The 23,464-nt window shown below is 51.1% G+C and overlaps 1 long non-coding RNA gene across 1 annotated transcript; it reads right to left on the bottom strand.

Moving 5' to 3' along the window:
- Positions 1-326: 326 nt before the first annotated feature.
- On the bottom strand, positions 327-7,375 carry LOC142451789 (uncharacterized). The gene is made up of 2 exons (XR_012784997.1): positions 7,029-7,375; positions 327-4,074 (listed from the first exon to the last, which is right to left on the bottom strand). It is a non-coding gene; the product is annotated as an uncharacterized LOC142451789 (long non-coding RNA).
- Positions 7,376-23,464: the final 16,089 nt, after the last annotated feature.

Here is a 23,464-nt window from a genome sequence, read left to right on the forward strand (position 1 = left end):
GGACAAGGCCAGGTACGTTCATGGTCACTCTATGCGCACGACTCCTGGGCTGTGGCCAGTGCTGGGCCGGGCCTGGGCCATACAGGGTCTACTGGAGCCTTCAATGAAGTGGGAGGATGTCCTAAAGAGCTTTCCTATCACGATTGGTCAACACCCTTCCCTCCTGGCTGCTGCTACCCTTCCTCCTCCCCTCTTCCTCCTCTCCCTCCTCCTCCTTTGTCCTCCACCTTTTCCCCTCTTCCTCCCTGCCCTCCTCCTCCTCCTGGCCACCATTTCTTCTTTTTTAAAATAATTTTATTCACATTTAATTCACATACTACACAATGAAAGGTTTTAAATCTGTTTTAAAAGGTCGTGAAATCATCACCACAATCAATTTTAGAATATTTTGTTCATTTGTGTACCCATTACTATACTCTCCCTAGCCCCCCAACCTCCCTGTCAGAACCCTAAGGGACTACTCATCTAGTTACGGTCTCCATGGATTACCTACCTTGGATTTCATATAAGGAAAATCATACCAAAAAGAAACAAACAACAACAAAGCCAACAAAATGAAATCTTGATCCAAAAGAAAGTAGAAAATGATAGAAACTGAAACAAATTTAAAATGGGTCAAAGGGAAAGCAAATGATAAGATGTTAAATTTTAACCCAGCGATATCTTCAGCAATCCCCTTTCCAATACACTCTGAGAGCAAGGCCATTCCCATCCCTGGCCAATGGTCTGAGGGAATCCAACAGAGGCTTCATCTGCATGGTGACTCTACAAATGGATTCTGGACTTTCCCTGTCATCCACAGCCTTCTGCAAACTGGGTGCTCAGAATTCAGACTATCATACAACTCCCTCCTCTCATCTGGGATTTTATTATGTGCGATCCTTGGATCATAAAGGGTGCCACCATTTTTTGAGGTTTACTCATCCATGAGTGGGCGGCAGGCAAAGGGTCATTTCATGGCAGGCCCTGGCTCAGTGGCTGAAGCAGCCTACTTGCTATACGTTGCTGTGGTGTTGTTAGGAGCCACTGACTTGGTTCTGACGCATGGTGATGCCTGTAACAGAATGAACCACTTCTCAGCCCTGTGCCATTCTCGCAATGGCTGCTACGTTGGAGCTGTTTGTTGCCACCTGCAGGCTAGGGCTAAGGCTGAGCTAAGGTTTTCGGAGACAACCCCAAGAGGCTTCTGGAACTACAACCTTCTTCGCATAAGCGCTTGACTCTCCGTGTTGCTCCGTCGTCTCACGCCCTCAGGAAACCATCAGAAATGCAGGCAGAAATGTTCCTCCTGATGCTAGTCATGATAGGCAGAATTGGAACTAAAGTAAATGTCCAATAGTTAGGGGCTGGTTAAGAAAACAGATCCAAAGGCATCTTAAATAGTAATAATAAACCTCACTCATAGCGACACCGTAGGACCAGCACAACTGCCCCTACAGGTGTCAGAGACAGTAACTCTTTACGGAAGCAGGAAGCTCAGTCTTTCTCCCTCAGCGCGGCTGGTGGTTTCAAACAGCTGACTTAGAGGTTGGCGGTCCGTAGTATAACCACCAGGGCTTCTCGAGTAGTCACTACAAGAGTACTTGTAGGATAACATTTTCTGACTTAGGGGAGGAGGTACAATAAAAACGTTCACTGAAACAAGCAGGCCTTAGAATGGCGCATATCATCAGATGCTAAGCTCTTCTGTGGTTCCTGGCTGTGCTGAGGCACCTTTGCGTCGGTCCGACTCACAGAGCCCCGCGGACCGTGGGATGGAGCACTCCTGGGTCCTGCGCCCATGTGTGAGTCCATTGCCACGGCCACTGTGGCCACTCATTTCCCAGGACCGGGTTCTCCACTTTCTCAGACTCTGACTAAGCCAACTCTGATGCCCTTCTCCGGGAAGCGGTCCCTCCTGACCATGTGGCCCAAGTATGTAAGATGAAGTCTTGTCACCCTCGCGTCTGAGGAATTTCTAGTCGTAGTTCCCCAAGGCGATTTCCTTGTCCTCCTGGCCGTCCATGGGATCCTTAATATTCTTCTCCAACACCATCACTTATAGGCATCAGTTCTTCCCACGCCTCCTTTTGCACACCTAGGATGTGATTGAAAAGACCACGGCCTGGACCAGGGTGACCTGAGTCCTCAAAGTGACATCTGTGCTTTGTAACCCTTTAAAGAGGCCTTTTGTAGCAGATTGGCTTTGCAATAAATCATTTGACCGCTGCTTCCAAAGATACTGATTATAGGCCCAAGCACGACGAAAGCTTTGACTACTTTGATCGTTGCTCTGTGTCGTGTGATGTCTCTCTTTTTATGATGCCCCTTAGAGGGAAGGCTGGGGAGACGGCATCGCATGTTCATTAGACATGTTGTCAGGAGAGACCAGTCCCTGAAAAAGGACATCACGCTTGGTAAAGGGAGGGGTAGTGAAAAGACCGTGGTGAAGACGGACGGACACAGTGGCTGCAACAATGGGATCAAGCACTGGTCAGCGCAGGACAGGCAGTGTTTCTTTTCGTTACGCAGCGATGGGGTCGCTGTGGATCGGAACCAACTCGATGGCCTCTAACAACGGCAGACATTTCTTATTGGTCCCGTGTGAGGATTTTTGTTCTCTTTACATCGAAGTGTAATCCATACGGACGGCTGTAGGCTTTGGTTTTCATCACTGAAATGCTCCAAGTTCTCTTGGCTTCCAATAAGCCAAGTTGTGTCATCTGCATATCCAGATTGTTAATGAGCCTTCCTCTAATCCTGATGCTGACTTCTTCATATAGTACAGCGGCTCCAACTATTTGCTCAGCGCACAGACTGATGAAGGCTGGGGAGAGTCTTCAGTCCAGAGAGACACCTTTCCTGGTTTTAAACCAGGCAGTCTCTCCCTGCTTGGGGCAAATCTACTGCACAAGACCTCTCTGAAGTGTTGCTAAGCAAGGAGGTTACTCTGAGGACTCAGGTGCTGCTGACTCAAGCCATTGTCATGTCATTTCCCTCCAACGCATGTGAAAGTTGAACACACTGAATAAAGAAGATCGAAGAAGGATCGATGCGTTTGAAGGATGGTGCTGGTGAAGCACAATCCAAAGTTCCAGGACAACAAATCTCTCTTGGGAAGAGTAAGGCCAGAGCTAAGGATGGTGAGCCTTCATCTCACGCACTTCGGACATGTCGTCAGGAGAGACCGGCCCCTGGAGAAGGACATCATGTTCGGTAAAGGAGCGGGGCAGCAGAAAAGAGGAAAGCCTCCACTAGATGGATTGACACAAGGGCTGTCACCATGGGCTCCAGCATGGGGACAATCGTGGGGATGGCACAGGCCGGGACAGTGTTGCGTTCTGTGGTGCAGAGCACAGCTCCGGTAGCACCGAGCTGCAGTATCTTCTTGGTCTGTTCTAACAATGGCCTCTTGGTCCGCATCCATGCTCCTCGTGAGCACAACAAAGTGCCCTGGAATTCCCTCCTTGGAAATGTTGTCTGTAGTTAGTGATGATTGATGGGGTCAAATGCCTTTCCTAGTCCATCAAACACAAACGATGGATTTCTGGTCGTCCCTGCTTTCAGCCAAGATCCATCTGATGTTAGTGATGAAATTGCTTATTTTGCGTACTCTTTGGAATCTGGCTGGGTGTCTGGCTGAGCTGCCTCTGTGTTTGAGGCCCTCTGTTTTCTCAAAGGTCATATTACCGGTGCTCAAGCATCCCTGGGTGCTATTGCTCAGAGTGGTTCAGTTTCACGAGTGATTTGAAAACGCCTTAGCTTCTTTGCCGCAGATCCACGCCGGTTGTCAAGTCAGCACGCAGCATCAGTGATGGGGAAAGCACCTCGATGCAACTGACAAAGTCGAGAAGTCGGGGTGCTTCTAGGACTTCTTGGGCTGTGCCGCCCTTCAAGGCTCAGGGACTTCTCGGCGCTCTGGCTGCCCCTCCCTCTGTGCTGGGTGCACAGCCTGAACACCGGTGCAGGCTGGTTTGGGGTGTGGGAACCTCCAAGCTGCACAGCCCCCAGTCTCAGGAGGGCCCGGAACTGGTCTCTGTTCTCCTGCTGCTGTCTTGAGATTCAGTCAGACTGGACCCAGAGCTCTCGGGTTTCCTGATTTGAAACCAAAAAAGAGAGAAGGAAGACAGAGAAAGAGAACTCACTCCAATCGAGTCCATTTTGACTCATAGTGACCCTACAGGCCAGAGTAGAATTGTCCCTGTTAGCTTCTGAGGATGTGAATCTTCATAGGAACAGAGAGCCTGGTCTTCTGCAGAGCAGCTCATGGTTTTGAACTGCCGACCTTGCAATTAGCAGCCCAACGAGTAAGGCAAGCTGTGTTTCTCCAAGTGCGAGATAATACTACCCGTGTGTGTGGGGGGGGAGGGTGCTGAAATAATTTTGGGGGGGCCTGAAAAAGCCAATACCTACAGTTTATTCTGGATCATGGCCTATAATATAAACGTTTTTACTTGTGGGTGGAGGAGGGGTGCTGAGTAATTTTTTTCTGAAAAAGGGGGAGGTGGGTCACATAAGTTGGGGAGCCTTTACTCTATACCACCAGGGCTCCTAGTTTGACCTCCAAAACCAAAATCAAACTCACTGCCACCGAGTCGATGCCAACTCAGAGCGACCCAATAGGACAGGGTCTCTCTCTACAAGAGTAGAAAGCCTCATCTGTCCCCAGAGGACTGGTGGTTTTGAACTGCCAACCTTGTGATTAGCAGCCCAACAGGTAACCCATTACATCACCAGGGCTGAGTCAGCTTTTTATCCTATTGTAGTGTGTCCTTTGGGGGATTGTCCCACAGCAGAGAGTCAAAGCCCATCTCTGCTTCCCCTCAGAGATACTTGTTTGTAAGGGGTGGTGGTATGCGGCCCACCCAGGGCATCACCTATAAATTGTCTTGTTGGCAAAAAGGGGTGGGGGTTGCTCTTGTAAAAACATGCATGGCCACTTGTAAGGTGGTTTTCTGAAAACTAGAACCAACGCCCAAAAGTTATCCTTGGGACCTCTGAACCAGCAAGAGAAGCCAGATGGCTCAGGCCAGGGATGCTGCCTGGAGACCTAGCCCACCTGTCAAGGATCAGGGGTCCCTTGCAGGTATCCAGTTTCTGCAGCCACACTACCAGGAGAGAGGTGAGCTGCCCATCTCTAGAGGCATTCAAGGACAACTGTGCAGCAATAGTACTATGAGGCAATACCTGCTCTGGAGAGAATCTGATCCTGACCGCACTAAAGGGGGCCTGCGGCAACCTGTCTTGAGCAGGGGCTGCATCAGAGTCCCCGTGGTCTGGGGGACTCAGTAGGCACTTATCTTAGGAGAAGAAAAGAATGGAGGAAGGCTGTGGGCGGTGGGCCGCTGAGACCTGGGAAGAGAATGTTTCAAGGTGCTGCAGAAACAGGTGGCTTCCCAGATGAGCCAGAAGCCTGCTCCACTCCTGACACCAGGGGAGTGGACACTGGAGCCCCTGGGTGGTGCAAACCGTGAGTGTAAGTGCATTAGCTGCTGATCTGAACGGTGGCGGTTCGAGTCCCCTTGCAGGCACCTGGGAAGGAAGGCCTGGTGGGCCACTCCTGCAGAAACTCTGAGTGGGGCGCAGTGCTGCTCTGAGAGCTGGCTTGGGTCAAGTTCAGTGAGCACTTACTCTGTGCTGTGTGTCCACAGGGTGCTCCACACCGATCCTCCAGCACTGTGGAGTTGGGACTGGTGGGAGCAGGGAGGTCAGGCTTTATTTAGTAGGGTGTGTGGGGGTTTGAACACAGGCCTCTCACATGGGCGGGAAGTCCTGGTCGCTCTAGCCCCACCCCTAGACAGTCAGAAAGTCCAAGGTGGGGTCCATGCCTTCAACCTGTCACCATCCACAGACTGTGCATGGCTCAGCTTTTCCTCTGGATTCGCTCAAATAAGCAAGTGGGCTGAATCAGATACCTGCGCTGCAAGTGCCTGGAAGCTTATCTCGGCGGAACCTGGCACTGCCTGAGGCTCTGGCAGCTGGGCCAAGCTCCCCCCTCCCCACCATCCCCAGATCTTAGGTGCTTCCTTCTCCAGCACCAGGCTGGGCCCAGGTCCCTAGCAGACCCACCTCCTTTGTAACACCAACTTACCTAGGGGTTATGACCTGGTGGCCTCGGGGAAGGGATGCAGGCAGGCCCAGTCCTCAGACAGGGGCGTCTGGGCCCTACAGTGCTCCCTATCAGACACCCAGTGACAAGTTTGGCTGTCCTGACAGTTGGCCTGGTCCAGGAGCACCAGGAACTGGGCATAGGTCACCCATTCCCCACAGCCTGCCTGGCCTGGCCGGGCTTTTTCACAGTGCTGCAGTCGGTAGGCCCAGGGGTGGCTGATGTCTCCCCTGCCTGGAATGCTGCCCATTATGCCAGCTGAATAAAAAGTGCTGGAGTTCTGATGCCCCAGGGGTGATGCAGCAGACTAGTAGAGACCTGGGAAGGTGGGGCCATTGGGCAAGCAGGTGGTCCCTGGTATGGTCAGCAGGCCAGCGGCAGTTGACCAGGGGGCCTACTTGCACCGGAGGGCCCAAATCAGGGCTCTGAGAGCCTCTGGGGCTTGGCCACTCCCATGGTGGGTAACCCCTGGGTCAGGCCACTGGCAGGAGGGAGTGGGTGGAACTCAACCAGCTGCCCTCAAGGACTAGATCCACAGGGCTGGATTCCTCTACAGCATGGCCCTTGGAGCCTGCCCTTCCCACTTGGTCCCTGGCTGACCTGGGAAAACAGTTGGGGGGAAGTGGGGGAGGGGTGTGTGAAGAGGGAGGACAGGAGTCACTGGGGACATGCCAAGAAGTCACTGGAGGCCCGCATAGGAGGTCAGGGCAATGTCCACCCCCAGGCTTCAGCTGGGATGCCATCAAAAAGCAGTGGGCCAGAGGTCCAAGGAACAGACTTTGCTTTTTGCGGAGGTGGGAGGGTGGGGGGGTTCCCTCCATTCCTGAGTAGGCCTGGGTCTCAGAGGGTTAACGCCTGAGCGCCCTAGGGAGGGGGAGGGGCAAGAAGGAAGACAGCAGAATCTTCTTTCCCTCTAAAGAGTCCCCAGGAGGCCACTTACCCGGAAGAGTCCCGTCCCAAGTGGCCGGGCCTTTGTTTGCGGGAGACCGAGGGGGCGGGGACAGTGGCTGCCCGGGCGGGCGGCCTTGCTTCCCAGATCTCTTACATCTGACCAGCTCGGCCCCAATCTGGGCGGGGCTTAGAGTCCATTCCGGGCCGGAGGCGGGGCTCAGGGTCAAGTTCACGGCGGAGGAGGGGCTCAGGGTCAAGTTCACGGGCCTGAGACCTAGGCAGGACGCGCAGGACTGCCGCTGCAGCCTCAGTCCCATCTTGGCGCACAGTCTGGGCGGGAAGTCTGGGCTCTTGGGCCCCGGGCGTCAGTGGGGGGCGGAGATTGGCAACAAAGAGAGGCAGGAGGGACGCATGGGGCCCATGAGGAGGAGGAGAACGTACTGAGGATGGGGCAGAGGGCCTCTGATTGGAGACCCCAGACTTGAAATTCCATCTGGAGGGGTTTTTTTTCTCTCTCAAACACACACACACACACACACACACACACACACACACACACCAACATGCACAGAACCCTAGCTCCGGAGAGACTGGGAGGCTGGTGATCTGGAGGGGCGGTGGGCTCGGGATGGCTCACACGCGGGCAGCAAGGTCAGCAGAGGTCAGCAGGAGCCCAGGTCCAGCATGAAGCTGCGGCCAGTGGTGCGTGGCCCTCTTGGCCTCACTCCGAGGTGTGCTCGATTGGTGCAATGCCCAGCAGCCCCTGCCTTGGAATTCTTCATCGCTTTTGTACAGGGGGCCCTTCGTTTTCCTTGGGCCTGGACCCTGCAATCCGGGAACAGCGTTCAGGTTGGGGGGATGGGGAGGGGACACTTGCTGCCATCGAAATGACTCTGACTCAGAGAAGCCCTAGAGGACAGGGCAGAACTGCCCCTGTGCGCCTGAGGCTGCAACTCTCTGGGAGTAAAAAGCCTTCCTCCCTGGAGCAGCTGGTGGTTTCAAACCGCTCACCTTGCAGCCAGAAGCCCAGCTTGTAACCCACTCCACCGTCAGGGCTTGGAGGGGGTGGTGGGAGCTGTGATTTTTATGTTTCTTCTACTAAATTCTGCTGACAGAACGGATCCCTAGTTCTACATAAACAAGGTCGACAAACTAATGACTTCATCAGAAATTGTCACGTGTGAGAAACCACATGCTCACCTCTGAGACGGGGCAGGCCTGGCTCAGCCACGTGGACACAATGCACATGCTCACCTCTGGGAAGCAGGACATCACCTGAGACTCCACCTGATGGGTTAGCAGCAGGCCAGTCAGGCCTGGCTCAGACACGTGGACACTGTGCATCATCACCGGGCCCAGGGTCCCTAGTGTGCAGGGTTGACAACACCCAGACCAGGGCAGGGGGGACCTGGGCGGGGGCCTGCTGCACACCAGGTACTCGGGGACGCTGGTCTGCCGTCGTTAGCCTGTGGAAGCAAGCTCAGCTCCTGGGTTACCTCTCCACACACGGCACGTTCTCTCTCCTCAGAAAAGTGATACTGTCGTCGGAGAAAGTTTGGAGAATGCAGAAAAGCGATAAAGAGACATGGAAAGGGAAGCCTAAGGAGAAATGGGGAGAGAGAGGGAGAGACATGGAGAGGGACAGGAGGACAGTAGGAAGCGGAGAGAAAGAGGCAAAAAACAGGAGACCCAGGAGAGGACAGAGAGAAATGGAGAGGGTTCAAGAGAAGGAAAGAGCGAGGAGAGCGAGGAGAGCGACCGTGGAGGAGAAAGACTGAACGAGAATGGAGAAAAGGAGATGAAGGAGATGAAGAGTCGACTCCACAGCCTTTGTTCATCCACATTCGAGTGCATGTCCTCACTGTTCTACGAATAAACACACAAAGGCACGATTCATCTTTTCCCCCTTGGACCCCATCTGCCAACTTTTACACTGAAGCACCGGTCTGCTAGGACAATCTGAACGGGAGACCCCCTCTCATGAGCTGGCACCGAATTCCACGGTGAAGGGACCTCGAATGCAGCCCTCATTCGCAGGTACAACACACACACACACACACACACACACACACACACACACCGGGGCTCCCTGGTCCCGAGTCCTAAACCGTGACATCTCCAGGACTGCCTTCCCCGGCGTCCTTAGCCGGCTGTGGCCTCACCTCCCCATTGTGGCAGTTAGAAACTGCTCTCAACAGATTCCAATCTCTTCTTCATCCCCACTGGCTGCTGTAGACCCCTGGCAGGGAGACATGGCCACAAGAGTGGTCCGATGCCCACCCCATCCCAGGAGACCAGACGACAGGTCCAGGGGTGGCCATGACCCAGCAGTGCCAGCCCAGAGCCCTGATCTCAGAGACAGAACTGCTAAGTCCAGTGCAGACACAGGAAGGTGGCAGCCCCTGGCCCATCTTCATCAGCTATTAGTGGCCCAGAGGTGGGGGAAGGGACATCTGAGGCACAAAGAGTCCAGGGGCGGGGTGCCCTGTGAGTAAGTCACTCTGCTCCATTGTGCCTCAGTTTCCCCAAATATGGAGAGGGTGGCCAGGCCCTGGGCTCTCATGCAGGAGGCCCACTCCGGCCGGGTGAGTGGGCCAGGGTAGAGAGAACCAGTGCAGCAGTGGGGACCCATGTGGCCATGGGGGCCCACAGTGGGTTTAACCTGAGGGCAGAAAGAGGAGGGGATGGAGATCCACGCCCCTCAGGTCCCCACCCCACTGCCACCACGTGCTGCTGCCTGCTGGGTAATGCGCTCTTCCTCTGGACCCAGGGTCCCTTACACCCGCTCCCACCTGGAGCCCAGCCCCATGAGCTGGCCAGCTGAGTCCCACTTACAGGGACCCTCACAGTGGGGTTCCAAGATTGTGGTCCTCAACGCATCCGATGGCTCCGTCCATGGCTTCCAAGCATGCAGGCCACCAGGGATCCTTGGCCTACGGCCCTGGGGGAAAAGAGGGACATGTCTGCTTTTATTTTATGATGTTTATAAACGAGAAGTGTTCCTTACAGGAAAAATGGAAATTCAGAAAAGCACCAAGAATAAAACAAAAATGACCCAGGAGGTAATTACTGGGTCTGCTTTCTCGAGTCTCTTTGGGGGGATGTTCAAGCTATCCGTGGGATGCAGAAGAAGCTCTGGTGGTGTCGTGGTTACTCATTGGGCTGCTAACTGCCAGGTCAGCAGTTCGAAAGCACCAGTCACCCTGAGGGAGAAAGATGGGGATTTCTCCTCCGATAAAAAATTCCAGACTTAAACTCGCAAGAGGCAGTTCTATGCTGTCCTATCATGTTGCTATGAGTCGGCATCTACTGCATGTCAGTGAATTATGTGATTGGGGGGTGGTGTAGTCCTGGTGACAGTGTGAGTTAGGCACTGGACTGCTGAGAGGCCGGTGGTTCAAACTCAGCTGCTCCTGGGAAGGAAAACGAAGCTATCTGCTCCCTCAGAGATTTATAGCCTGAAACCCTCAGACTCAATACAAGTCAGAACCAACTCTGTGGCATTGGGTTTGGTCACATCCACACACGCGGGGTTTTCAAAGACTTAGAAAAATCATTCTATTGGGGGGTCATGCAACTCTTATCACAAGCCATCCATCCATCCATTGTGTCAAGCACATTTGTACATTTGTTGCCATCATCATTTTCAAAATAATTGCTTTCTACTTGAGCCCTTGGTATCAGCTCATTTCCACCCTCCCTCATTCACCCTTGGTAATTTATCAATGATTATTTTTTCATGTCTTACACTGTCCGTTGTCTCCCTTCATCCACTTTTCTGTTGTCCGTCCCCCAGAGAGGGGGTTATATGTAGATCATTGTGATTGGTTCCCCCACCTTCCCCTTACCCTCCTGGTATTACTACTCTCATTATTGGTCCAAAGGGGTTTACCTGTCCTGGATTCCCTGTGTTTCCAGCTCTTATCTGTACCAGTGTACATCCTCTGATCTAAGTTTTCAAAGACTTTATGAAAATGTGGCATTTAAAGATAATGAAATTTTCCCCATGAAATCTTGGGGGGAGGCCCTCTTCTGAAGGAAAGGGCTGTGGAAGTGGAACTTCCCCTGTGGGTTCTGAGACCATGAATATCTACGGGAGCAGGGAGCAGAAAATTCATCTTTCTCCCAAGGAGCAGCTGGTAGGTTTGAACTGCTGACCATAAACTTGGAACCCACTGGGCCACTAGATCTCAACTCTATTGCAGTGCCATTCCACAGTGAGTTGTTCTCCCTTTCAGACCTTGGTGAGTTTCTTGTTTTTTACCTAATAGCTGAGTGTCACTTTAAAAAAATAATTTTACTGGGGGAATCTTACAGCTCTTATCACAATCCATCCATCCATGTGTCGAGCACATTTGTACATATGTTGCCATCATCATTTTCAAAGCATTTTTTTTCTACTTGAGTCCTTGGTATCAGGTCATCCTTCCCCCACCCTCACTCACTCCTTCATAAACCCTTGATGATTTATAAAAAATGTTTTTCATGTCTTACACTAACCAGTCTCCCTCACCCACTTTTCTGTTGTACACTCCCCTGGCAGGTGACTATATATTGATCATTGTGATCGGTCCTCCCTCTCTTCCCCCACCTTCCCCTTCCCCTCCTGGTGTCGCTACTCTCAGTACTGGTCCTGGGGGGTTTATCTGGGACAAGAGGGAGGTAAAAGGAAATAGAGGAAAGAGCTAGGAGGCAAAGGGAATATATAGAGTTCTAAATAAAGGCATGTACATATGTAAATATATTTATATATGAGGATGGGGAAATAGATCTATGTGCATATATTTATAGGTTTAGTATTAAGGTAGCAGAAATACTCCTTCAACACAAGAAAACTTTTTTATATTAAACTGATGCTTACCTTCCTGACACAACCGCTGAAGACAAAGTGGGTGCATAAGCAAATGTGGTGAAGAAAGCTGATTGAGCATGGCTATCAAAAGATATAGCATGTAGGGTCTTAAAGACTTGAAGGTAAACAAGCAGCTATCTAGCTCAGAAGCAACAAAGCCCACATGGAAGAAGCACACCAGCATGTGTGACCACGAGGTGTTGAAGGGACCAGATATCAGGCATCATCAAAAGAAAGAATCATATTATTGTGAACGAGGTATCAAAGAACAAAAATCATATCATTGTGAATGAGGGGGAGTGTGGAGTGGGGACCCAAAGCCCATCTGTAGGCAACTGGACATACCCTATGAAAAGGTCACAGGGCGGAGAAGAGCCACAGTGTACTGTAGCAACGATGAAGCATACAACTTTCCTCTAGTTCCTAAATGCTTCCTCCCCACACCCACCTCCCCGACAATCATGATCCCAATTCTACCTTACAAATCTGGCTAGACCAGAGGATGTACACTGGTACAGAAAGGAACTGGAAACACAGGGAATCCAGGGCGGATGATCCCTTCAGGACCAGTGGTGAGAGTGTCGATACGGGGAGGGTGGATAGAAGATGGGGTAGATAGGGGGAACGGATTATAGGGATCCACATATAACCTCCTCCCTGGGGGACAGACAACAGAAAAGTGGGTGAAGGGAGACATCGGACAGTGTAAGATATGACAAAAATAATAATTTATAAATTATCGAGGGTTCATGAGGGAGGGGGGATGAATGAAGAGCTGATGCCAGGGGCTTATGTGGAGAGCAATTGTTTTGAGAATGGAGAGGGCAACGAGTGTACAAATCTCGTTTATACAATTGATGGATGTATGGATTGTGATAAGAGTTGTATGAGCCTCCAATAAAATGATTAAAAAAATAAAAAGAACCACTCCAAAGAAAGGTCTGGCAAGCACTTATGAACACCCTGTGGAGGGAGTGCTACTCTGGCCCACGTGGGCGCGACTGACGATGTAAAAAAGACAGAGTCCCGCAGTGGAAGGAGGGGGGTGGCCTCATTCCAACTGTGGCCACCCTATGGGACAGGATAGATTTTCCCCTGTGACTTTCCAAGACTGTACCTCTCTAAGGAAGTGCAAACCTCGTCTTTCTCTTGCAGAGCAGCTGGTGGTTCCAACTCATGACCTTGCCGTTAGCAGCCTAACACATAACCACTACCCCACCAGGTCTCCTTGGAGCGTTGCCTCAAAGTGGGCCCAGGCTTCTTGGCCCTTGACAGGAGAGACCCCGAGTGGTCAGTGCGTCCAGGTCCATATCTTTCTCTTTGCTTCTATGCCCAGGCTATCCTGATCCCATTTCTCAGGGGGACAGCAAAGTCTCGAGAGAGAGGGAGAAGTCCCAGGCTACTGGTGAGGGCCAGAGTCCAGAGGGAACCTGCCCCCACCCCCCAGCTCTCCTCACTGCCTGTATCAGAAAGGAAGGGAATTTCCACCCAAGAGAGATTTCCACAAAAATCAAAGTGGGGGACTACTCGAAGCGAAAAGAGGCCATGGCTAATTAGACAGGCAGTGGCTGTTCTCACTTGCAGGCAAGAGCCTGGGCAGCTTGTGTTTTCATGCACACACTTGTATGTGCACACATGCATGAGCATGCAAGCACAGGCTGCTGAGCTCACAGCCCTAGCCCTAGCCCTGGTGGCCGAGGGGCTGCTGCTTCAGGCCACAGGCTCTTGCCTGCTTCACTGGGGCTCCTGCCCTCACAGCCGAGGCACTTCCGGACCCTGGACCAGAGCCCTGGCTCAGCATCCCAGAGAGCCTCCACTCAAAGCAGGCTTGGCCCTGAAGAAGTCTGGTTCCTCCCCCAAGCCAAATCTCCCTTCAGAGACACAGGTCAGCCTGCTGGGGAGATTCAAAGGAAGTCTCCGTTTCCAAGACAGCAGCTTCCAAAGGGGTGCCAGAGGGGGTTTCAGGGGGTGGTGGCTGAGTCCTGGCAAGACTGTGTGCCTGGGGAGGGGTGGGGGAGGTGGAGGTGCCTCTAGAAGGAGCAAGGAGTCCAGGCCACTCATGGAAACAGCTCAGCATTGCAACAGAGATCAAGTTGATTTCTTATGTGTCTGACAGGCCGACAACCCGTCATCCCAGTTAACTCTTAACCACCTGAACATAAACAACAATAAATTCAGGCTGACAAGTTGATTCCAACTCCTGGCCACCCTGTAGGTCAGAGTAAAGCTTCTATACCGAGTTCCCGAGACTGCACATCTTTCCAGAAATGGACAGGAAATCCTCCTCGCTCCATCTCGGAGCAGTTAGTGGGCTATCCCCATCTGACCCCTGAGAGCTCTGAGGCTCAGAGAGGTTAAGAAACTTACAAATGACCACACAGCGGTCTGGTTGGCAGTTGGGCCCCGGGCTGGCCTCTTTTCTGCCCTGTGTATGAAGTAGAGAGCCCCAAGAGAGAGCAGCTCAGGTAGGAACAAGGTGCTTTGTTGGCCCGAGGTGGGTCCAAAATGAGTCATCTTCCTGGCCCAGGGCCCAGCCAAGGCCTTCCTGCTCTTGAGCCAGCAGCCTAAGCAGGCCTGTGTCCAGGGGAAAGAAACTGGGGGGAAGGAAAACCTATTCTTTCAGAAAAACATGTGTTTTCTGTTTACAGAGGGGACTGTCCAGTTCCCAGGCTTTGTTCTTTAATATGGAGCCAGAAAAAAAAAAATTCAAACGCACAGCTTCCTCTCTGAGGTGCAGTTGAAAGCTAGAAAAATCTGGATTCCTGCAGGCAGGCTGGGCCAGGGGCCTCGCTCAGTCCTGTTTGCTGCCAAGTGAGCGTCATGGGCTTTTGTGTGCCAACGTGGGAAGCCACACACAGTGAACAACAGCTGAAAAGCAAGAATGGCCCCGGGAGGGTGAAGATGGGAGACTGGAGAGGCAGGCTTGGTGGTGCTGGCATCTGGAGGTGGTTTCCTGGGCTCACATCTATCCTTCATGTACAACTCCCCACCTGGCCCAGCCGTCCATCCCCAATCATCCATCTCCCTGTCCCCTCTGTGGATGCTGGACCAAGGGAGGGTCCTGGCTAATGGGTGGGTGCCGACCTTGGGCACGGACTCTCCAGGCAGCTGGGGCAGAGCTCGCTGGACTAGCTGCCTTCAAAGTGAAGAAGGGGCTTAGCTCGAGGTAGAGGGGTATTGCTGAAGCACCGAGCTGAGAAAAAGATGACGGTGGAGGAAACTGACCCCAGGGCTAGCACCAACCAGAAAGAAAGAGGAAAAATAAAAAAGCCCAAACACTGCCATCGAGTAGATTCCAACTGCTGACTATTTGGATCATAGAGATCAACTCATAACCACTTCTCCACCAGGGGTAGCACAGGGGGTGAGATTTCGAATTTGAGGTTGTGTTCTGATTCCTGGCTCTGCCACTTACTTCCCTCACGTGGCCTCGAGTAATGGGGTGAATGAGGATGGACACTTTGGCTGGGCAGCTACATGGGGCACTGGGGTGACGCCGAAGGTAAGCAGGAGGAGCACACCGATTTCAACACGTGGCAGCTGCTTCCTTGAATTGGCCAGCCTTCCCTGCATCCGGTGGCACCGGCCAGCAGGGGCGGACTTTGCCGCCGTCCACCTCGGATGGGCAGACCAAAGCTGTCGGTTGTGGCTCTGGAGCCTTTGTCGCTCGCCTCCCTCCGGCGTCCTGCTGGGACTGGCCAAGCGCGTCCCCGGGAAGGCTCCGCCGGCCCCTTGTCTCTCATTTCGGCCGGCGCGCGGGCTCGCGAACAAGAGCGGAGAAGGAAGTGCGCACCGGACCACGGGAAACCACGCCCTGCGTCCCTGGCCTTGGCCTTGGCCTTGGCCTTGCCGGCGCCCGCCCTTCCGCCCGGCTCCGGAAGCCCGGGGAGGGCGTGGCGCGCACGCAGAGACGCAGCGAGTGGGCGGGGCCCTGAGCGGCCGTCTGCGGAAGCCCGCTGGGTAGACGCAGAGTCGTAACCGAGTGGGCAGGGCCGAGGCGAGTATAGGGGCGTGTCTTATGCGTCGGGGCGTGGCCTCTGGGCGGCTGCCTGAAACTGCCTGGATCCTCTGCAGTCTGGGCTCTGAAAGCTCGGGGCGGGGCCTTGCGCGCCGGGAGGCGGGGCCGAGGCGAGGTCTGCGCAAGAGCGTGGGCGGCCCGGTGGGCACGTGCCGCGTTCCTGGCTCGACTGAAGCTCGAACACTGGGGAGTTTTTTTCCATTTCAGACTTCCCGCTTTGGGCGGAACAGTCCCGATTTTTAGCAATGTTTTCCCGCGTCCCGCGGCCTTTTAAAAAAGTCCCGATTTTGGGAAAAAATGCACAACAAGCTAGGGTTTATGGTTTTCGGCTGCCGTGTGGCTATTTCACCAGGATATGAGTTTTATCAATGGTGTCCCGCTTTACCAATGTTAAAATCTGGTCACCTTAAAACCAACTCTAGCAACTTTTTCTGGTCTTTCCTCCTTGCCCTAACCAGATAGTAAAATCATTGATAGTTGAGCGCTTGGAAAACTGAGGCAAGCCCAAATGAAAAACATGAGTGTCTGACCACACAAGCCGCTGACTGAGAGAGGGGTGAGGTGGGGAGGGGAGGGGAGGGTTCGAGTTTTGTTGTTATTTGGGGTATATACATAGATTTTTTAACATAATTATTAGGATAACAGTGAGCCATGGTGGCATCGTGATTCCGAGTTAGGAAACTAACCAGTTGCTCCACAAGCAAACAACGGAACTTTCTATTCCCTTGAACAGTTACAGTCTAGTTAAAGTCTAGCCCCATAGTCTTGCTATAAGTCTGCATCTACTCGATGGCGGGGAGGTCTGAGGGATGCCTCCAACATAACAGATGCTTTTTCTTCTGACTATACAGCCAAACATGTTCACAGCTGAAACATCGGGAAATAGACACAGCCTCACTGGCAGTGAGACAATGATATTTGTCATCGCTGCACACAGCCCATGACCAAAACCGAGACCAAACCCACTGCCAGTAGTTGGTTCCAATTCATGGCCATCCTATAGGTTTCTCAGACTGTAAGTCTTTATGGGAGAAGACAGATCCATCTTTCTCTTGCAGGGAAGCCAGTGAATCTGAACTTCTGGCCTTGCATTTAGCAGTACAATGCTTACCAGTGGTGCCTCCAGGACTCCTTACTTGATTTAAATCGTGTGATATCATTGGACATTTCTATTGTTTCCTCTTCCCAACTCTTTCTGGTTTCCTCTCTTAACAACCTTGAAGCTAAATCTTGGTTCCTGCCCATGTATCCAGATGACCAACCCCCAGATACAGAATGGCAGAGTCAATATCGGCACCAATGCTTCTCCTGACCTCCTCGAGTGGCGTACATGGTTAAGCGCTGGACAGCTTACCAAAAGGAATGCAGTTCAAATACAGGCAGAGAGGCCTGGGAACTGGGGCCTTGTGGTCTGGTCCTGAAAAACCACAGCCTTGAACATCCTATGGAGCAGCTGTCCTCGGTCACGTGGCCTCCCCGTGAGTCAGAATCAACTCCATGACAACGAACAACTAGCCACTACAGTCAAACTCACTGCCATGAAACTGATTCTGACTCATAGTGAGGAGCCGTCAGATTTTATGTCCACTTGCACTTGTGTGGAATGGAGTCCAACCTGCCAGTCGGGTCACAGCCTGCTGATGCCTCCTAGGAGACATGGCCTTTTTATAAGAGAGACACTGGGGACCCTTCTTTTTTTCTCTCTTTCTCTGTCCCTTCACCTTCCTGCCTGCTGGGACTCTGTGCCTGCTTCCTGGGGTGGCCCCATGCAGGCCACCCAACTCAGAGTGTTGTTGGTGCCCTGCCGAGTTTCCGCTGATGTTGGATCCACAGGACATAGCACCCATGGCCTGTGATCTTCCTGCGTCCCACTTCACCTTTCTGCATCATCAACCTGCAGCCAAGTGAGTTAGAAGAGGGCTCTGGCTGGCATCTGGCGCATGCACTTAAGTTGGACTGGGCTGGGAATGCCTTCTTGGTATAAGATGACTGTTTTATATAAAGTCCTTTCTTTTTTTATAAACAATTTATTAGGGGCTCATACAACTCTTATCACAGTCCATGCATATACATACATCAATTGTATAAAGCACATCTGTACATTCTTTGCCCTAAAGCCCTTTCTTGTACATAGATGAGTGTTACTGGTTTGTTCTAGACAGTCCAGCCTCACATAGAGCAAATCGTTCAGACAACGTGAATCGATAGAACAGAGTAGAACCGCTCCTGTGAGTCTCAGAGGCATCTAAATTTGTACAGGAGAAGATAGTTTCACCTTTCTTCCATGGGGTGACTGGTGGGTCCCAACCACTGACTTGCAGTTAGTAGCTCAACTGGTAGCCCACTCTGCCACCAGATCGCTCTTGAAAAGCAGCGCTACTCGTGGCCTGTGGAAAACAGAGAATGGGAAGAGAGTGTATGTGGATAAACCCTTTATTCTCATACATGAAGAAGCCTGGCAGGCTGGGTTTCTGGGGTGGAGGGAGACCTTCACCCTTGTGAGCTGGAAACGAGTCCCAATCACGTTCTCATAATTAATATTGTTCCCCACTATATCTTGCCGTAATTGTGCTGCTTTAAAGTTACCTCTGACAAGCACATGCTGATTGCTATCCAGTGGCAGCTCTAACTATAGGACCAGACATGTGCTATGGCTCTCTAGGCTCTGAGGGCAGTCACTTCCCTTACCTGCCCCCAGTACTAGTGTTAGGGTACTCCTCCAATGAATTCAGGGACCTTTAGAGTGAAGGAACAGCCCACTTTGATACGTATGTGGTTGCCTATAATTAGGGGGCTTGCATGCTCCAAGAGTATGAAGGCTGGTGTTGGACATGTATTCTCTCTCTCTGCGTGCACCTGGCTACAGAAGTCATGGTGGAGGTGAGGAGGGGAGCCCCTGCATGCTTTATCTTGTCTGACGTCTCTTTAATTTACCCTTCAGTTACACAACCTTCGCCTTGGACACATTCAGTGGGGCTGATACCCCACAGTGGTCTATGCTTTTAAATCTACTTTGGTGTTTTCCAAATTTAAAAAGTAATATGAGTGTTTTAACAAGGAGAACACACACACACACAATGGGAGTGCTGGTGGTACTGTAGGGCTGGGGCGATGACAAAGAATATTGTAGAAACTCTCAATTGCTTAATTCATTTTATTAGATGGCCAGTAAGCATTGGTCCACTAGATTCCAGGTTGATGGTTCAGCTCTTACCACTGCTCTGAGGGAGACAGGCGAGGCCGTCGGCTGAAGTCAAGGCTTCCAGCCACTGGCAGCGTCCACAGGGGTTGTGTGAGGCAGAACGGATGCCCTGGCAGTGCTTTACGGATTTTTGTTTTGTTTTTAAGTCAAAAGATTATTTCAGATCCTAGATCCAAGGGCAACTGGGAGGGACAAAGTCTGCACAGGTAGTAGGGCCCAGGTGACCCTACCCAGGTGGTCAGGACTGCCCTTCAGGGAGCTCCACTCTGGGGAGCCAGGGGCCACCCCGGCCTTCCCCATCCATGGTTTCCATCATCAGTGCCAAGCTGGGAGACTGAAACCTGCTCTGCTCTGAGGAAGCAGTGAGTCACCAGAGATTTTTTTTTCTTTTCTTTTCTTCTGACCTATGATTTTATTTTAAGATCATTTTACTGGGGACTTTTACAGCTCTTTTTAAAACAGTTTTATTAGGAGCTCATACAACTCTTATCACAATTCATACATACATCAATTGTGTAAAGCACATTTGTACATTCATTGCCCTCACCATTCTCAAAGCATTTGCTCTCCACTTAAGCCCCTGGCATCAGTTCCTCATTTCCGCCCCCTTCCCCTCTCACCTCTCCCTCATGAACCCTTGATAATTTATAAATTATTATTTTGTGATATCTTGCCCTGTCTGATGTCTCCCTTCACCCACTTTTCTGTTGTCCATCCCCCAGGGAGGAGGTCACATGTAGGTCCTTGTAATTGGTTCCCCCTTTCTAACTCACCCTCCCTCCACCCTCCCAGTATTGTCACTCACACCACTGGTCCTGAAGGGATCATCCGCCCTGGATTCCCTGTGTTTCCAGTTCCTATCTGTACCAGTGTACATCCTCTGGTCTAGCCGTATTTGTAAGATAGAATTGGGATCATGATAGTGGGGGAGGAGGAAGCATTTAGGAACTAGAGGAAAGTTGTATGTTTCATCATTGCTACATCACACTCTGACTGGCTTGTCTCCTCCCCGAGACCCTTCTGTAAGGGGATGTCCAGTGGCCTACAAATGGTCTCTGGGTCTCCACTCTGCACTCTCTGACTCATTCACTATGATAAGATATTTTGTTCCGATGATGCCTGATCCCTTTGACACATTGTGATCACACAGGCTGGTGTGCTTCTTCCATATGGGCTTTGTTGCTTCTGAGATAGATGACTGCTTGTTCAACTTCAAGCTTTTAAGAGCCCAGATGCTATATCTTTTAATAGCTGGCCACCATGAGCTTTCTTCAACACATTTGCTATTCACCCGCTTTGTCTTCAGCAGTTGTGTCAGGAAGGTGAGCATCATAGAATGCCACTTTAATAGAAGAAAGTAATCTTGCATTGAGGGAGTACTTGAGTGGAGGCCCAATGTCCTTCTGCTACCTTAATATTAAACCTATAAATATATGCACATAGATGTATTTCCCCAGCCTCCTATATCAATATATTTACACATATGTACATGCCTTTATTTAGACCTCTACAAATGCCCTTTGCCTCCCAGCTCTTTCCTCTATTTCCTTTCACTTTCCTCCTGCCCTACTATCATGCTCAGTCTTCATTTGGGTTTCAGTAATTCCTCTTGGTTACATTACCCTTAATCATGCCCTATCCGGCCTCCTACACCATCCTCACCACCGATTTGGATCATTTGTTGTTCCCTTGTCCCTGGGTTTGTTAACACCACTACCTTTCCCCCCACCTTCCAATCTCCCATGACCTCCCCCGGAACTGTCGGTCCCATTGTTTTCTCCTCCAGATTGTTCATCCAGCCTATCTTATTTAGACAGACCTGTGGAGATAATAACAAGCACAAAAACAAGACAGAGCAAAACCAAGCAACAATATGCAACTAAACAAGACAACAACCAATGACAACAAAGCAAAACACAATAAGAAAGAAAAGCTTGTAGTTAGTTCAAGGACTGTTTGTTGGCCTTTAGGAGTGTTTTCCAGTCCAGTCTGTTGGGGCAACATGCCCTGACCCCAAAGTCCACCTTCAGCATTCCCTGGGGACCTTGAAGCTCCATTCCCTTGCTGTTCTGTTGCACTCCCTTAGTGTTTGCCTCAGTGTGGTAGGATCAGATTGGACGCAATTACCACACTGTGTCTCTGGGGTTGTCCTTTGTAGGGCTATGGGTCAGGGAGGGACATCATGTCTCATAGTGGGGCTGGCCCTGTGGTCCTCTCTGTGGACTGGCTGCTCTAATCGGGAACATTGTCCTCAGGGCCTGGTGGGCCAGGATGTGCTCCACTCTCTCCTCCTCCCCCTTCATCTGCTCCCGTGTGCTCCGATCTGACATGTCCCTCTCCCTGAGCTTCAGATTCAATGCCATCCTTTGAAATAAATTCTTCTGGGGGGAAGGACAGGTGTCCACGTAGTAGTTAGGATTGGGGCCGGCCCCTCAGACCTCTCCACACCGGCATGTTGCACTGACATCTTGGAGCACTGGGTTGAAGTCTGGTCCCTCTTCCCTGTGGAGATATAAACAACACCCTCCCCTTGGGTGTCACCGTAGATCTTCAGCTGAGCTGCACTTTTCATGTTTTTCCTGAGTCGCGCACATGCACGCACACACTTGACTGTTTCCTGATTGCAAACACAGCACATCTTCATTGTAGAACATTTTGCCAACACAGATAAGCACCCATAAGAAGAAGAAAAGAGGGACGAAGGGAAAGGCAGTGCAGAGAAGGGGAAACCAGGTTGCCTCTCGAGGTGATGGTTGACCTGCCTCCTTTCTTTACTCTAGAGCAGCGGGTCTCAGCCTGTGGGTCGCAAACCCCTTTGGGGGTTGAACGACCCTTTCACAGGGGTCGCCCGATTCATAACACTAGCAAAATGACAGTGATGAAGTAGCAATGAAAACAATGTTATGGTTGGGGGTGGTCCCCACCACATGAGGAACTGTATGAAAGGGTCGCGACCTGAGGAAGGTTGAGAACCACTTCCCTATAGGGTTGAAGTGGAAGGGGGGGTTGTTCAAAAAGAGGGTGGAGAATTGACATGATCTTTTCGTTCCATTTTCCCAAGAACTTTTTGACGCTCCCATGTACATCATGCGTGATTCCCATCCTCTGGGTCGTACATTAGGCCTCACGATTTTCACTAACACACAATGAGCAATTCACCTTGTCCATAAAGATGTTTCTGCATCATGCTCTGGAATGCATAGACGAATCCATTGCTCGGCTGCCCCATACACAACTTCTTAATGGTTTCTCTAGTGTTGCCTGCTCAGGGGGCTTACCAGTGTGCGGCTCCGACCTGCCTCCTTCACAGGTTTTCTTGTACCTCTCCAGTTACTCCCTGAAGGTGCAATCCTGGGAGAAGAATTGCTTTCTAAAGACTCTGGCATGTATCACCAGGTCCCTGTGTTCCCACCTGGCTACTAACATCAATTGTTCACGTGCATGTTCAAGTTGAAGTTGAAGGAAATGAATGCAAGTCCATGAGAACCAACGTGTGACCTTGGGTAGGTCCCACCTGAATTTCCAGACCATCTCAAGACAGATTTGATGCATTGAACACTCAGGACTGAAGACCCCATGAGTTGTGAGGTGACAAAAAGACAGGAAAGAAAGAAAAGACCAACGTGGGTGTCAGAAGAGATTTAAGCTTTCTCTTGAATGTAGCATAGCTAAAGCAAATGGAAGAAAGGGTGATGTAAAATTTGTAGCTGAACAGATTTCCAGGAGTGGCTGGAGAAACCAAGTAAAATATTGAAATATGCATAGACTTGGAGTTAGAAAACCCAAAGGGAAGCACATACTCAAGCATTCTCAAATGAAAAAAAACCAACAACAACAAGAACACTTAAGAAAACAATCAAGTCAAAAGTTTCCATGTTGAAGAATTCAACATGTGGTAGAGACATAATTACGTGTCAACTTGAGGATATTATGAGTGAAGGGATGGAGTGTGTTAGTCTGGGTAGACTAGAGAAACAGATCCATGGAAACTCATATGTGTATTAAAAAGTGTTTTTATATAAAGGGTAATTGTTCATTAAGAAAGCATGCCAACCCAGTCCAGTTCAAGCCCATAAGTCTGGTATTAGCCCATATGTCTGACACCAATCTACAAAGTCCTCTTCAGATTCACAAAACACATGCAACAAGGTCAAATGCAGGATGATCACAGGCCAGTGGGTAGAAAGTCTTTGGATCCAGTGGCGTTGTGAGCATCTCAGCGCTGTCAGGGGTCTCCACGTGGCTTCTCCAGTTCCCAGGGCATGGGGTCTATGTGCCTAGTGCCTGTGTCTTGTCACTAGAGCGTCTCCACAGGAGTGAGCTGAGAGAAATAGTGTCTCCTGGCTCCAAAACAGAATGCAGGATTTCCCAGAATTCTCAGGAGAAGGCCATGCCCACACAGAGGCCTCATTG

This window comes from Tenrec ecaudatus, chromosome 6 (assembly GCF_050624435.1).
Source record: "Tenrec ecaudatus isolate mTenEca1 chromosome 6, mTenEca1.hap1, whole genome shotgun sequence".
Lineage (NCBI taxonomy): Eukaryota > Metazoa > Chordata > Mammalia > Afrosoricida > Tenrecidae > Tenrec > Tenrec ecaudatus.